Source organism: Carassius auratus, chromosome 32 (genome assembly GCF_003368295.1).
Source record: "Carassius auratus strain Wakin chromosome 32, ASM336829v1, whole genome shotgun sequence".
Classification (NCBI taxonomy): Eukaryota; Metazoa; Chordata; class Actinopteri; order Cypriniformes; family Cyprinidae; genus Carassius; species Carassius auratus.
The window spans coordinates 8,317,920-8,331,873 of record NC_039274.1 but is presented as its reverse complement, the minus strand read 5'-3'; positions in this window follow the sequence as shown (position 1 = coordinate 8,331,873).

The window sequence follows — 13,954 nt, the reverse complement described above, 5'->3', positions numbered from 1 at the left end:
TGACCTGACCATGTTTTGCTTACATGTTTTTTCCTGAATTGTTAATGCAACCTTTTCACACCACAGACTGAACAAAATTAAGCATTGCTTGGTAATTGGTCAACAAAGTATTGATAGTTGTGTAAATATTGTCATACTAGCTGTAACAGATATGCAGGTCAGCGATTCATGGGTTAAATTCTGTTTTATAAATTCAGACTGTTGGTACTAAATGCCAGCCTGGCTGGACTTAAACTATTTACGATGCCCATGCGAGCTTCAAAGAAGAAACGAAAACCCCCAACCCAAATTCTTCCAACACTGGAGACAAAGGAACTTTTCGTATAAGTTCCTTACTTTCATTTTATTATTAATATGTATTTTAATTATGTTTATGGATTGCATAAAATGGTTAATCCTTGTTATGTGAAGAATATAAGTTGCAAGCTTATACTTTAGGAAATGTCTTTCCTCACTTTAACTTCCTCAAAGAGAGCCATGCTTCTGCAACCCCCACTTTTGCAGGTCGTAAAGTTTACGACCACACAGGACAGGAGAGAAGCCAAGTCACTGGCTTCTTTTGAACAATGCATTCTATGGAATGTATTCATTAACTTTCTGTTTTCATGTTTTATAAATGTATTACGTATTCCCTTTTGGTACATTTAGATGTTTCCCAACATCTGCAGTGTTATCATGTGTTAAACAAATCTTTTAATGTGTAATTCGATCTAAAAATTAGATCTTTGGTCATATATATATTATGTCTAGTCTTGTTCTAATCGTCATGCTTTGACAGACCCATTTATCTAGAGCAAAGTAATGAAAAATGTATTTAATCTGGAATAATGAACTTGCTTTAATATTCCTGATGAAATCGGACAGGCCCTAAATCATCAGGGGGTTGTCTCAACCGAGACAAAGGAACTTTCCCTCCGCTTCAGATCGCGGACATTCATTGGATGCTCCCTCGAAAATGGGCGTGAACTATTTCAAGCTATAAGAATTGACCAAACAAGGTCCACCCTCTCTTCGCTCTCTTGTCGCTCTTCTTGCTCTTCTTCCCGTTCTCGGACACGTCGCTCCGCGCGGCCTCGGGCCGCGCTTGGTCCTCCTCCCCCCTCAGCACACGGACTGAGGAGAGGAAAGCCATTTTCATGGCTCATTTGGAAACTTTCCTTTTCGTTTCGTTTCTTTTCTTTTCTTTACTAAGTTTATTAAACTATTCGCCTCTCCACGCAAGGAAGACGAATTCTGGAACAATGTTTGTTGAACCTTTCAAATACCGCGCGAGGACAGAACAAAGGACCACGTGCTCCACGCTCACGCCAAGCGCAGCGTGCACGTGCGTCACATGGCCTCCGTTTCATGGCACATGGCTGTTTCAACGGGAACAGTGCGTAAAGCTCACAAGCTCGACGCCGATCTCACGCCACTCACATGGGACACCTTTTGCAAGTATCACTTTCTCTATGGAGATTTAAATGCTGCTTTAAAGTGTTGTTATGATCTGATTTGTTGTTGGCTTCTAAAAGTTACTGACTATGATTTTCATACCTGAGCTCCTTATGTGATCCCATTCTATTTTCTCTCTCTCTCTCTCTCTCTCTCTCTCTCTCTCTCTCTCTCTCTCTCTCTCTCTCTCTCTTTTATTTGGATTCGTTATGTATTGTATAAAGCTTACTGTTTGTATTTTCGTACGCATATTTACTCTGTGTGATTTGTAGTTTGATGTATTACTAGTTGAATTATTAAAAACTCATATATAAAATGATTGGCTTTGGACTCCACCCCACTCACATTACGAGTCACTGAAATGTTTTGGTCTTTAGCTACAAGCTCTAAATTTAGAAACTAAATTTATCATAAGGATAGGATAATATTTTCATGGCCAGAGAGTACTTTTCCTTGAATTATAAGGCGTGATAACTTTATTGAAAATTGATAAGTCTACAGTGGTGTGCAGGACATACCACGGTTTGATCTGCAGCAATTTATAGTAAGAGATATCACAATAATTGATATGAAGAATGTAATATTGACATATTAATGAGTAAATTACAGTGCCCTGTGATTAGTATTGGTATTGGCAATTGAGCTATTTTTCATAATCAATAAAATTAAATGTAACTGTCATCTGAGATATATATTAATCAAATTCTTGATTAATTATTCAAATTCCCTATATATCATTTGAGTTAATTACTATGTAAAACTCAATGTTGTTACATATTTTGGTGGAGGAACGCGGCTATTTCAAACTTCGTTTTGTGAGCAATCAATCTGTGTATATGGTTTTTAATAATTTCTGCACGTGCACTATGAAATTATGTAACGTTACTTGTGAGATAAGTCGCAAGACGCGAACTCACTCCTAACTGACTGAGGCAAAAAGCTGGTCAGTAGCACCTAGGTATTCATAGAAACTTAACAGTATAGTCACTGTTATTTTTAATGAAAGTAATCTGCAGTATAATGTTAAAAGTATCCTGTTAAGAAAGACCAAAATCTTTTTACAGTGAGAACATTTTAATATGAATGATTAAAAGATGAAGAAATCTTTTATTAGTTGCAACATGTAAATCTGAACATGAGCGATGTTCCTCTGATTCAGTAAAAAGGCCTTGTTATTAAATATCGTTATTGAATTCATGGTAAACCACATGATATTCAAAAAAATAAACGATAAAAACTCCTGGTCTAGAATTGGCTTAGCTACCCGATTTTAAACCTAAAACATTTAAATCATAAGTGCTATTTTGATAAATGTCTATTGGAGTCAACAGTTGGAAAATTCCTGTTTTTGTTACATTTGTGTTTCGGAAGTGAACGGATCCTTCTTCAACCTATGTGAATATATAGCACCTCAGAAATTAAAACTTTCTGTTTGTTACTTGTGATTTTTGATGCAGAAAATCAGCCTGACAAATGATCAGATAAATTCTAAGTCCTATTGAAATTGTAATTCCTCTATCTAAACACTAGAGGGAACGTGTGGGTTAGAAATTTCAGGGTACACCCTGCTTTCTGATTCCAGCTTGCATGAGTGCAAAGCTGCCAACCTGTGGCCATTTCAGATAATGCGCTCTGATTGCTAATTTATAATCCCCTGTGATGTATATTTGAATTGGATGTCTAAATTCTCGAGAATTATTTGCATTTACAGCTTTGCTCGTGCGAATATGATTACAGGGAAACAAAAGAATGTTCCCTGCCTTTGACTGTTTACATTTACTTGGAGTTTGTTTCAAACATGATTTGAATTAAAATGTAATTGTTAACAGTGGAAATCTAGATGTGTCAGGTCAACCACTGATTGACCCACTTAGAAGGTAAGCCATCTAGTGGCAGTCTCCTGTTAAATCGACTAACAGACCTCTGTCTTTTCCATTCTGTTTTGAAATTGCATGTCCACTTTTACCCTTTTTGATTAATCTCACCCTGTTTGATTAATTTCATGATCATTAATGATAACTTACAAGCTATCAATGGTTATTATAGGATATTATTCAGATTTTCCTTTTAATTCATACATGCTTATTTAAATTTTGATTTAAACCAGTTTTGAATTTTTAATTTGAATTAAGTTTTCTGCTCAGCAGGTTAAAGACAGAGAAGCAGTACTCCCCCCCCCTTGTGGTGAAAACCAGCTACTCCTTCTCCCTTGTTTCATTCCTGTCTTTTAATTTGATGTTTATTATTTTGCTTCTCTCTTTTGACTTAGGTTATTTTGATAATTACCATTATTATCATAAATTCCTTTGTTTTGTTTTATCATGATTAGGTAAAGCTGTTACCTTTCCTCTCTACATATATAGTTACTCAATTGATGTTAAACAAACCAAACCTTAATTAACTTTAAGTTTCCTTTGTTCATCCTTTGTGTATTTGATTGTAGAACTCCCTCGGTGATTGGACAGTCATCTCAGGTTTCCAGTGAGCAAGGCTGCCCGACCGGTGTTACCGATACTGGCTGCGAGTGAAACTCGGTCCCTCTTGTCTCAAGAGACATCAGCAATTTTGGCACTCCAAAGGTTGTGCTAAAAGTCCCAAGCCGTGCTGTCCTGCGACACGCCAGAGTAACGGAGGACCGGGGACACTGCGGTTCAGTGTTTGGGGAGCACCGGGGAGGTTGACCAAGCCACTGGTTCCCACCTGAATGACTTCAATTCAACCAGGTGAAACAAAAATGATAAAACCTATCCACTTATTATAAGCCACAGAATATTAGATATTCCCCCGGATATATTTTAAGTGTTCTGACCCTTTTACTTCTTTTAAGCCACACCATATTTCTAGGTTTCCTACCCAGATAGCCCACTCACCTGTTGGCCCTATCTTAAAACCTAGCAGTAGGCTTAGGCCTCCTTATTCTCACTAACACGTTGTGTTTCTATTGTTTTCATCTCATTTCAAGTGTTGTGTTTCACTTTGATCTTTTTCTACCACCTGTTCTGTTGTGATTTGTTTCTTTCATTTCACATAGAGACAGTAACCTGGGAGCCACCAACGAAGTTAAATAGTAGAGCGACCACCAGCAGCCGGTGTCATCACACGACCCGCTAGGCTACTGCCTGTCAAATCTCCATTGCAGGTCCTTCGTTGACCCAAGTTAATTGGCTACTTAACTGTCTGACTGTTTGCATCAGTCAGCCCCAAAATTCTCATAAACGGCACAGCCCGTATGAATATAGCTCGTTAAACGTAGAACGAACTTGCATTGGTCTTTTTGTGTGTGTGTGCTGTGCTTCTCTCACCGACAGAGAATCAGGATGTTCCAGGCATCCAGTCCAGCAGTCCACGGGGGCCACCTCTCGACATGGTTGAAAGCAGTGACGACCCCCTTCCTGCCCAAGGATGCCATTAACCTGCAGCACCCAGAGCAACTAGACACCGAGCTAGATGAACTGATGGCACGCGATCCAAACCAAAGCGACTACTACAGAGAACTCGCGAGGATCTTCGGAAGCCTAGTTCCCATTCTCGTCGCCCAGGCACCGCTCAGTGAACGGAGCAACATCGCGGAGGAGGCCTGGAAGGACCAGGCCCCAACCCAGAGTCATCTTGATCAGCTTCTCCTCGAGACCCAGAACCAGCGCGAGAAAGAGGACGACACAGATCCAGAGCTACAGAAAGGAGTTGAAAGACTTCACAATGCCCTGCAAGATCTTCGCCTCGACACAGATCAAAGAGAACATCTGGAGAGAGAAGCCAGAAAAGAACTCAACAAAAAACTCCAGCAAGGCGACGCTCTCCTAAAAAGAGCAGAGACTGAACTAAAAAAAAAAAAAAAAAGACTATAAAACCTGGGCCTGCAAAACACACTTGCAAGCGGCCCAAGCTAAATTCAACAAGCTTACTCTGCAGAGAGACAAGCTCCAAGATGAACTTTACACTGTTCACACAGAACTGAGACAATTTCACAGATTACAGAGTGGCTGGATCGGAGAAACGCACACCACAAAATTTCTCCCGGGCCGCCACTCCAACCCTTTCAGCCAAGAACCCAGAGCTGGAAAAGGGGGTGTAACAAGAACCAGCTTACAAGAACATCTGTCAACAACGGAGGGAAGAGAACCCTTCCAGAGAACGCATGTCACCAAACCCTGCACTGCTCACAGAGAACTTCACAAGCTAGCCAGAAGCATCTCTACATTCATTCCAGATCCTGCAGGAGGACATGATGTTCATGCTTCTTTACAAGCCATTGACTTTCATTTGCAAACTGTCGCCAACGTGACAGATGTGAACACATTGTACCTGTTAAAAATCACGGCCAGCCGTGATGTGCATTGCTTTCTGGATCGTCAACCAGAGACTGTCAAAGCGTACTACCAGCAACTGCTACAGACTTTGATTCTTGAATTCTCTGATCCAAACTCAGATCATGGGCTCCTTATTGCTATGGACCTCAAACAGGGCCGATTTGAAAACCCACAGACTTTCTGTAGTCAGCTACGAAACACCTACTTCGGAGCATGCAACGAACCAGGTATGGAACAGGATTTCAACTTAAAAACTCTGTTCCTCCCAAACCTACATGCCAGTTGGAGTTTTCACCTCAGAGTCCCAGCGTGTCCCCGTAACAGAACTACACAAGAGTTACGGAACTTAGCCCACAAAGCTTGCACCAAGCAAAAGACTATTTGTGAAAAGACTGTGAAAAACCCCAACGTCTCTGTCTCTGAGCACTGCTTGGAGTTAACCCTAGATGGCGCCCTACAACACCACAGTCACAGACATTTTTACAGAGAGTCAATACTGTTCCAAGCCAGCAGAGGGCAACACAGTGCAGCCACGTCTGAGACAGCAGAGATCCTGAGGGTGCTGAAAGTGCTTCTTCACATGAAAACTCACAAGGAAGATGAGCCAAGCACCCAGAACACTGCCCGTCATCTACAGACCACAGAGCTAACTGTCACAGCACAAGGTGACAGCAACACCCAAGCTCCACAGTCAACACCTGCACACCCTGAACGAGACTCACACCAGGTACCACAAACACAAGGTACCAGAAAATGCTGTTTTGACTACCTGCCTTCGCAGCGAGCTACACAAGACCGGTCCTCATCACCCACCGATCGTCCCACCTGCCCTAATGCCAACATTCCTGGGCAGCCCTGTCAAAAAGGGGGTGGGTCGAAAAGGAGTCAACAGGGAAGACCTGATCGACACAGGATTAAACCTGACGGTGATCTCATCTTACCTTTTCAAAAGACTCCAATTTGAAGCTAAGAGACAAGATCGAACTCTTACACCTCAAACTTATGAACTGAATGTACAGGTGTACAGACAGGATGACATCCAGTTTGAACAGGTTGTTTCCATTCACCTGACATTCGTTCCGATGAGTCTAATACATCCCATGTATGTCCCACCAATGAACACTCATACATTGCTCATCGACAAAGACCTGCTAGAACACTTTGACCCTTTTCTGAACTTCAAACAGCTAAAAGACTTTGCTCAAGTGCGAGAACCTCTTTCTCTCCAGCCACACAGGTTGCTAGAGCCAGACTGTCAGGTCGCAGAGGTCACGGGAACTCCCACAGAGCCAGACGGTCAGGTCACAGAGGTCACGGGAACCCCAGCAGCCAGCCATGAGTACAACGCCCTAACAACAGGCCCAAGTTCAAGCCTCTGTACCTTGGTCAACAAACAGGGTACGGTGGTACCAGCTTACACCAAAGGGGTCGCTGTTCGGCTCAACCTGCAAGGTGGTCAAACCTTACACCACACGCTGGGTTTCTTCCAATCCTCACCTGAATGTGTGGAACTCGGACTCACACTTGCAAACAAGCATGTCAAACACCAACACCTGTTCCAGCAATGTGATAACATCACAAAAACACACAATGTGATCGTGTACTGGAAGAAGGAAAAAGGACACTCAAAGTTACCAAGTCTAGACGAGGACTTTAAAGATCACGCTGACACCCTTGCCAAAACTGGCACACTAAACAACATTCTGTGGTCACTCCCAACCCACCCACCCACATTCAAGGTTGAAGTGATTACACACAGCACAAGAACTTTACTAGCTAAACTGCCTACCTCAGAATCGCTTACGCAGGCTCCGTTGTCTACACAGACCAACATAGCGGACATGCGGGCTTCTGAAACCTTGATAATGACTTTGTTTTACCACCTCTCAGACCCCTCCATCCACCCTGGCAACCAGTCTACAGTCACTGACAACCAAAGCCCCAGACCACTGCATGATACACAAACCATGCTGCGTGCACAGAACAATATTGTGGGTTGTGCACCGTCTGACATCACAATGCCAGGGCGTGTAATGCCACGGAGCAAAAGGGGGATAAAGCCAATATATTTCCATGACGCAGCATGTGCTGCACCACGCAGCACCAGAGCCACTGACACAACACTGAGGCAAGCGTCATGCCAGCAGCAAGATGTGGCAAAACATGGGCGAGGGCGAGCTAAACCCAGTCGCCGCCCACGAAGCAAAGAGACTGTCCTGTCCAACCAAAGACAGGCCTTGTTTGTTTCTTTCTCCCCTTTCTCTCTCTCTCTCCCTATTATCTGTACCAGGATGCTGCTGTGGTTTGCCGTGCCGTGCTGTCAGCCAAAGAGAGGACAGCTGCCACCGAGAAAACCGCTGAGACTCCTGACTACCGATGACAGGGCACACTACCCCAGCACTGTAACCGAATACAGCTGTACAAGGTTCCGATGGAGAGAGGACTCCCTCACTCACACTGAGGCCGATGTCAAACACCTGTTCAGCCAATATGAGAAAGTGACGGTTACACAAATGGAGTTAGGTGGACACCACCACCGCTCCAAACAGTTCCCGGGAGCTTTGCTTAGAGCTGCTGCTGCCGCCAGAATGTTTAACATTGTTATGTCCAGTGTCAATGCAGCGAACCAGACTGTAAACTCCTTGAAACCACTGTTTACTGTCTTCCAGAAGAACTTTACCCAGACTCAGCTGCCTACAGCGTTAACAACAGACATGCTGTGGGAGGTTAGCTCCTCCAAAGACAGCCTAACCACGAGTAAAACCCCACCATACATGATACCCTTAAGCCTTGTGTTAACTGTGCTGTCTTACACCATCACCATGCCAGCTGACCTGCTACGAATGCACCTGGCCAACTCTCTGGATAGTGCCTTCCTACGGCACGTAAACCCCAAACAGAGAGAAGTGAACGTGCTCCTGAACCAACTCATCAGCGAGTCAAACCAAGTCTACAGACCTAAAGACATTGTCAGTGTCAGGATGTGGAAGAGCAACACCCACACCAAAACACACATTCCAAATGTGGTGGCCTACCACGACAGCAACACACAGCTGTACCTGGCCCCAAACATGCACATGTGTACTTTAACCAAAGACATTCATTATCTCTGCCTTAGCAAACCCTTCCTCAGACACAACTCTGAAGGAATCTGCGAGCTGCAACCCTGGGTCAGCGATACGCGCTGCCCTGCCGAAGCCAAGCCTCGTACACAAGTCACAGAAACGCAAGCAGAGATTGTGGGTAACAGATGGCTCGTCAACACTCCTGTGCGCTCAGCTATGCTGACCTACGACCAGCATGACACCACCACCCGTGCCAACCTGCTGGACCAAGTACTGAAAGGTACCACCCAACACATTGACATTACTCCTGTCGATACAGCCCTCCAAGCACTGTCTCGACAGCCCATTCTGAACCAGTCATCTGCGGTCCTAGCCTGGACTGCTGCCGACACTGCACGGTGCATCTCCACCGTCATTGGTCCCGCCCTGACTCTTGGCGTGACCTTCATCCTATACAGGATACTCAACGAGATGCAAACCTCTACAGCCAAACTCACGACAACTGTGGCTGGAGGTCTCCGATGGAATCCCCGGAAAAGGGACGCAAAGTCAAAGACAATACCGAACCTCACCAAGCTGAATCCTCAGCTTCAGGAACCACCTGTCATCATGACCCACCTGCTGCATGACCATCACGATTCACCTGTCATCTGCCCATCCGGGATGATTGCCGTCCGATGATGTCCACACAGGGACTTCATCTGACGAAAGGGGGAGATGTAACAGATATGCAGGTCAGCGATTCATGGGTTAAATTCTGTTTTATAAATTCAGACTGTTGGTACTAAATGCCAGCCTGGCTGGACTTAAACTATTTACGATGCCCATGCGAGCTTCAAAGAAGAAACGAAAACCCCCAACCCAAATTCTTCCAACACTGGAGACAAAGGAACTTTTCGTATAAGTTCCTTACTTTCATTTTATTATTAATATGTATTTTAATTATGTTTATGGATTGCATAAAATGGTTAATCCTTGTTATGTGAAGAATATAAGTTGCAAGCTTATACTTTAGGAAATGTCTTTCCTCACTTTAACTTCCTCAAAGAGAGCCATGCTTCTGCAACCCCCACTTTTGCAGGTCGTAAAGTTTACGACCACACAGGACAGGAGAGAAGCCAAGTCACTGGCTTCTTTTGAACAATGCATTCTATGGAATGTATTCATTAACTTTCTGTTTTCATGTTTTATAAATGTATTACGTATTCCCTTTTGGTACATTTAGATGTTTCCCAACATCTGCAGTGTTATCATGTGTTAAACAAATCTTTTAATGTGTAATTCGATCTAAAAATTAGATCTTTGGTCATATATATATTATGTCTAGTCTTGTTCTAATCGTCATGCTTTGACAGACCCATTTATCTAGAGCAAAGTAATGAAAAATGTATTTAATCTGGAATAATGAACTTGCTTTAATATTCCTGATGAAATCGGACAGGCCCTAAATCATCAGGGGGTTGTCTCAACCGAGACAAAGGAACTTTCCCTCCGCTTCAGATCGCGGACATTCATTGGATGCTCCCTCGAAAATGGGCGTGAACTATTTCAAGCTATAAGAATTGACCAAACAAGGTCCACCCTCTCTTCGCTCTCTTGTCGCTCTTCTTGCTCTTCTTCCCGTTCTCGGACACGTCGCTCCGCGCGGCCTCGGGCCGCGCTTGGTCCTCCTCCCCCCTCAGCACACGGACTGAGGAGAGGAAAGCCATTTTCATGGCTCATTTGGAAACTTTCCTTTTCGTTTCGTTTCTTTTCTTTTCTTTACTAAGTTTATTAAACTATTCGCCTCTCCACGCAAGGAAGATGAATTCTGGAACAATGTTTGTTGAACCTTTCAAATACCGCGCGAGGACAGAACAAAGGACCACGTGCTCCACGCTCACGCCAAGCGCAGCGTGCACGCGCGTCACATGGCCTCCGTTTCATGGCACATGGCTGTTTCAACGGGAACAGTGCGTAAAGCTCACAAGCTCGACGCCGATCTCACGCCACTCACATGGGACACCTTTTGCAAGTATCACTTTCTCTATGGAGATTTAAATGCTGCTTTAAAGTGTTGTTATGATCTGATTTGTTGTTGGCTTCTAAAAGTTACTGACTATGATTTTCATACCTGAGCTCCTTATGTGATCCCATTCTATTTTCTCTCTCTCTCTCTCTCTCTCTCTCTCTCTCTCTCTCTCTCTCTCTTTTATTTGGATTCGTTATGTATTGTATAAAGCTTACTGTTTGTATTTTCGTACGCATATTTACTCTGTGTGATTTGTAGTTTGATGTATTACTAGTTGAATTATTAAAAACTCATATATAAAATGATTGGCTTTGGACTCCACCCCACTCACATTACGAGTCACTGAAATGTTTTGGTCTTTAGCTACAAGCTCTAAATTTAGAAACTAAATTTATCATAAGGATAGGATAATATTTTCATGGCCAGAGAGTACTTTTCCTTGAATTATAAGGCGTGATAACTTTATTGAAAATTGATAAGTCTACAGTGGTGTGCAGGACATACCACGGTTTGATCTGCAGCAATTTATAGTAAGAGATATCACAATAATTGATATGAAGAATGTAATATTGACATATTAATGAGTAAATTACAGTGCCCTGTGATTAGTATTGGTATTGGCAATTGAGCTATTTTTCATAATCAATAAAATTAAATGTAACTGTCATCTGAGATATATATTAATCAAATTCTTGATTAATTATTCAAATTCCCTATATATCATTTGAGTTAATTACTATGTAAAACTCAATGTTGTTACATAGCAGTTGTCTGAAGTTTTGGTTGATTGTAATCCATTACATTCCTTTCTATCAAAGTTATCTGACATTATCAGGATTCATTTTTTTCTGACAGTTTAACTCTGAGTTCTTGTCATATTTTATTACCATTTTCTAAACTATAGGAAATAAATTGTGATAATGTCAATGTTGAAGGTGTTTGAATAACTTTTGGTTTGATTGTATATTCAATTTTTACAGTGAAGACTATGCAGTGCTATTATATATTTTATTTTACAAGTGCTATTTTAAACTATTTAAAACAGGGCCTACTGGTACAACCTGCACCTAGGCCCAGCTAACCACAGCTACAGCCCTGGCAGCAGCCAACTACAGTAAACCTTTCCTTTAATGATGTACATCCCAAAGTAATTATATTATCCAAATAAGCATATTTTTAGAATATCCACTGGCACTGAGTGCAAAACACTTAATGATCTGCATTTTCAGAAAAGCATAAATTTGACAACATGTTACAATAAGCCATGGGTATTATACGATTATTAATAAGAATGGTAATTGATAACCTAATGCTGAGTAGTGAAATGTTGTTTCCATTTTAGTGTCACTTTCAATAACTATACACCCCTTTCCTGAATTTTATGTTAAACAAAGTAGCTTATAAAGGTCTGTTAGCTAGATACGGGGTTAGTTACCATATGCTTTCACATCAGACATCTAAAAATATATGCCTTTAAGAGTAGGTTTACTTCACTTGGTCTCTTGTATAATTTCCTTGGCAGGAGATGATGGTATTGATGGCTACTTAGTCAATTCACTTTTAAAAATGCATACTGTATGCAATTAGCTGTTTTTTTAAATTGGTTCTGGGCCTCCATTGATTCTATGTCTTTCCGAACTTCTTCTTTAGTTGAACGAGGTCACCTTATGATTAAAAAGATAATCATGTCTGTACCCCTAAGCTACAGAAACATAATAGAAATCCTTGCACATTTCTATCACGGTGGGTTTTAATAATTATGATGATTATTTAAAAAGACAGCTTTGCTCTGATGGGAACGAGAGCTTCATTGCATTGAAGGAGTTATTTTATATATTACAGAAGATCCTTGCTTTGCTACAGATCCATGTTTAGTAAACTTATTAGACTTTTCAATGATTAATTAATTCCTCGTGGACTTCACAGCTTACTTAATTAGCTTTTGAATGTTGGCTTAAATGGTGACGGTTGTAGAGTAAAACATTCTCACAATTGTAACATACTAATAATAATGAAAGGATATGAGGATAAAATTTAAATTGTTATAAATGTAAATTGTGCATATAGTTATTATTATGATTATATAATTGTGAGAGCATATATTTATAAATATGTATAAATATTGAGTATATCAATGCAAACCTGAATGTATAGTATACATCTAAACATAAATATTTCTTCATTATTAGGCATGTCAATACAGGCAGATGTTCCTATTGCTTTATTTATGAAAACAACATGCATATGTATCCTGTACATGTACCAATGCAGATATTGTACTGAATTAATTGTTGTAATAATTGCACATGATGCTGCAGTTATCTCAGTGAATACACGATTTGTAAACAGATGATGTCATTCACAGTTTCCCTATCCCTCTCAGCCATGTTGAATTGTGTAGAAAAGATTAACACTGTGAGGACCATCTAATGAGATGAGATGTAGACAATATATAGATATGTTCAGGATTTATAAATATCTATATTTCGATTTACAGTTATAGTTTCAAAATTATAACTATATATTCATGCTTTACATTTATTTACAATTATATTAACAATATATCCTGATTTACTTACATTTAGACTTATAACGGCATATTCTAATTCATATACCCAGATGTGGATCTATATACAGACTTACAACTATATATTCTGAATTACATGTACATATTCAGATTTATAAGTATATAGATTTTGATTTACTTCTGTATTCACAATGTATATTTATATTAGTTGACTGCACTGAAACATGCTCTCTACTGAAACTTTTAGTGGTGAATATGTGAGGAATAATGCATGGCTAGCTGTACATTAAACAGTTTTAATGCATGACGTGGAGGCCAAGAACCACCTGACATGAAGCGAATCACAGCCGTGGCAATATACAATAAATATATGGGCCAGCTGAACTGCACTGTAATATCCCGTGCCACCATAAGAAGCATCTTAGAACTCAAGCAATCAATCAATCAATCAATCAATCAAAGAAGTGCTGGAAGTATTGACACACTTATCTAATACAACAATGCAGAATTGTAACTCTTGAGAAAACATTCACCTGTGACAGGATACAATCTGGTGGGGATGTGCTGCTGGTATTGAGGTGTGTTAGGGGAAGAAAAGGAGTAAACA